A 4,164-nucleotide genomic window follows, 5' to 3' on the forward strand; every position below is an offset into this window, starting at 1 on the left:
TTAAAAGAAAATTTAAAAAAACGTATATTGCTTTTGCTTAGCTTGTAAAAGATCTTTTTCAGAGATTTCTCCGGATTCCTTACTGCAGCCACCCAGGTCAGACAGAAGGGAAGCAGGACCCCTAATTTAAGAACAAGTTTTGTTGAGAGGTTCAGACTGGGTCGCTAGCATTCAAAGAACAACCCCAAACAGAGCTTTTCTGACATTTCAGCACATCGCTACACCCTGGCAAAGAGACTAGTTGGTGCTCTGATCCCTGTATCTCTTTTCAATTCAGTTAAACGATTGTGTAGACCCACTATAAGAAAGCCCCAGCCTGGGTCCCAGAGGTGAAGACGTAATGAAAGGCTTTGGGCTCTCAAGGAGTTGATAATCTTGTTAGTGGAGATTAGTGGGGGTGCTAGGCAGGCTGGGGGGGGTACTTTGATTTCTTGCACTCCTCCCACACCTCCCACTGCTCCCCCTCAAATCTATTAGCACTTACCCTGAATCTGCCCACTGCTCTTTCTTCACTACCGCCATCCAGATCCAAGACATAGACATCTTGCCTGGACATGGGCAGTGACTGCCAATGGTCCTCCCAGTTCTACTTTGGGTCCAAGGAGGAAGCTGAATAAAGTTTCCTAGAGACATTGGGTTCTATTCTCTAGAATCTATAAGTGTTACCTTATTTGGAAAAAGGGTCTTTGCAGATATGATTAAGTGAAGAATGCTGAGAAGAGAGATTATCCTGGACTATCAGGGTGGGCCCTAAATACAGTCACAAGTGTCCTTATAAGAGAGAGAGAGGACAATGTGAAGACAGAAGCAGAGGTTGTAAGTGTCGAAGCCATAACCCAAGGCATGCCAGCGGCCACCAGACACTGCAAGAGGCAGCTGATTTTTGGCCTAGCACTATGGATTTCCTTCTTCTGGGTTCCCGGAGCCATGAGAAAATAAGTTCTTATATGTGATAAATAAATAAATAAATAAATAAATAAATAAATAAATAAATATCAATACATTCAAGTTTGTGATCATTTATTGTAGCAGCCCCAGGAAACTAATTTGAACGAATCCATTCTCCACACAGAAGTCAGAATGAACTTTGAAGATGCAAATCAGACCACGCCCATCTCTTGCTTAAGACCTACTCATGAATTATCATCACAATGAAAATGGATCCAAAGTCCCAGAGAGATATTTGTTGGACGACTGGAAAATTTGAATATGGACTGGATGTTAGATGATATTATGGAATTATTATTATTATTTTTATGTAGTAGTGTTAATTGTGGTTATGGAGCAGAAGTTCCCTAGTACTGGGTGATGCGCACTGAAGCATTTAGGGTTCAAGTTCAACCTTGCAGGGTTGAACTGCAAGGTTACGTTCAAGTAGTTCATGAATAAAGCATATCTTTTTGGGATAGTTAAGTGGTCGTAGCTCAGAGTTTGTCAGATATTGCCGGGGGCTGCAGCTGTATGAAGGCTTTTTTAGGCTGGTAACTTTGTTTCTCTCCACATGGGCTTCTCTATGAGACTGTTCAAGGGTCCTTATAATATGGTGGCCAGCTTCCCCTAAAGCTATTCCAAAGACAAAGGCAGAAGCTCTAGTGGCTTTATGACCTACCCTTAGAAGTCACCTACCTACCACCACTTCTGCTCTATTCTATTAGTCATACAAGCCAGCTCCAGGTCATTGTGGGAAGGGCTTATTTATGGGTGTGAATACCAGGATATTAGGATCGTTGAGGTCCATATTGATGCTGACTACCAAATTGAGGGAAAAAAATCAAACTAAATTAAGTTTTGTTTTTTTTAAGATTTTTTATTTATTTATTCATGAGAGACACACAGAGAGAGGCAGAGACACAGACAGAGGGAGAAGCAGGCTCCATGCAGGGAGCCTGATGTGGGACTCGATCCCGGGACTCCAGGATCATGCCCTGGGCTGAAGGTGGCGCCAAACTGCTGAGCCACCTGGGCTGCCCTCAAACTAAATTAAGTTTTAACCAAACTCCTTACTATAGCTTATAAAGTTCTACGTGATCTGACTCCTCTCCCATATCTTTTCAAATAATTCTTCTCCTATCCCCTCTGTTGTAGGGACACTGATCATATACTTGAAACTGCCAAGTATATTCATGCCTCAGGGCCTTTGCACTACTCTGTTCTTTCATCAGCTATGTTCTTTCTCCTCATCACATAGCTGAAGTTGGTCAAATCTCAGCTTACATGTCACATCCTCCGAGGGGGTCCCATGCTACAGACTGAATGTTTATGTGTCCCCCAAATCATATTTTTAACTTATTCTCTCAGTGTGCTGGTATTTGGAGGTAGGCACTTTGGGAAATGATTAGGTTTTGAGACCAGAGCCCCCATAAATGGGATTAGTACCCTTATGAAAAAGACGTCAGAGAGCTTCCTTGTCCCTTCGCTACGTGAGGACACAGCAAGAAGATGGCTTTCTACAAACCAGGAAGCCGGCTCCCACCAGGTACTGAATCTGCTGGAGCCTTGATCTTGAACTTTCCAGCCTCCAGAACTGTGAGCAATAAACTTCCATAGTTTAGAAGCCCCGGCAGCCTGTCACATTTTCGTATACCAGCCTGATTGGCCTAAGACATCTCCCCTCACCATTCGCTCTGAAGACCAAGTCCCTGGCTTTGACTCCACCCCTTTTTAATTTTCTACTCAGCAGTTATTCGATATATTTTATATGTGTTTGTTGCTGCATTTATCATTTATATTTCCCACTTATCATATACATTCTGTGAACACTTTTCTGTGTTGATTATCCTTGGATCCCCAGTGCCTAAAATATGGCCTGGCACATGTTGGCACTTAGTGAATATTTATTGAATGACAACCAAGGGGAGAAGTAAATGTTCTAGCAGTAGTTTTACAGTGTTGTGGAGCCCAGAGGAGAGGACATTTTCCAGCCTCATAACCTTGACACATTATCAGGTAATTGCTTCCTGCGCTGTCATCTGGACTAGACTGATGAACAGCCCTTATGTGCTCTGTGACATGGTATAACAAAGCAATCTTCTGACAGAGACTAAAGGCACACCAGTCTTCCTGCCAACAATCATTCTTTCCTTTTTTTTAAAAAAAAGATTTTATTTATTTATTCATGAGAGACACACAGAGAGAGGCACAGACATAGGCAGAGGGAGAAGCAGGATGCAGGACTCGATCCCAGGACTCTGGGATCATGCCATGAGCCAAAGGCAGATGTTCAACTGCTGAGCCACCCAGGTGCCTCATCCTTTTTTTTTTTTTAATTAATTTTTGAAATGGTCTAAACCCCACCTTGGCGCCCCAGCTGTCAGGCACAGCTGTATCCTTCACAGCTTCACTGTGTGCTCGTGGCCCCTTCCCTGCAGCTCAAAGACAGGTTGCAGCTCACTGCCTCTGAGTGGTCAGGGGGATAGAAATTTCCTATGTCTCTAAGCCCACAAATACACTTCTACTACAGGAATGTCAGCTGAATTCCTAAATCCTGGTGTACTTCTGGAAATTCGGGCACAGAGAGCCCTTCTGTAGCCTGCCTATGGATCCACATCTTATCCATCTTATCCAGCCACACTTTGTCCCTGGGGTATTTTCTCTTGTTCCAGTACACCAAGAAGTATAGATGCCTGTTGTTTTGGGCTAGGTATTGTAGGGAGCTCTGTCAAGAGACCCTTGCTGGGTAAAGTGAGCCTGTGGATGACAGCATTGCATCACTAGGGAGCTTGTTGGAACTGGAGCTTCCAAGACCTCCTGCCTCAGAATCTGCATTTGAACTCAAAGCCCAACCAGTTCATATAAGCCATAAAAGTATGAGGAGCACTGATACAAAATTACCTTGGCGTTGTCTTCATCCAGCGCAAAGGAGCAGAGGTAGGTAGACTATCTGCCAGGGGCAAGCTGCCTCCTGGGGGGTGAAGTCTTCCCAGGATTACTGGTTTACCAAATGCAGCAGGCAGGTTGATCTGGGCCTGAGGGTGGTCCTGCAGCAGAGAGAAGCAGATGCTGGCTGCTAGGAGGGAGGCATACAACTAAGAGAATGGGAAAGAGGCCCTAGAGGGGAGTGGGAAGAGTGTGGATTTTGTCCACTGCCTGTCTCATGTGGGCAGATTGGATCCAATTTTATCACTCTCCACTTTATCCACTGTTGCCCACAGTAACCTCTTTCAG

This window comes from Canis aureus, chromosome 24, assembly GCF_053574225.1.
Source record: "Canis aureus isolate CA01 chromosome 24, VMU_Caureus_v.1.0, whole genome shotgun sequence".
NCBI classification, from domain to species: domain Eukaryota; kingdom Metazoa; phylum Chordata; class Mammalia; order Carnivora; family Canidae; genus Canis; species Canis aureus.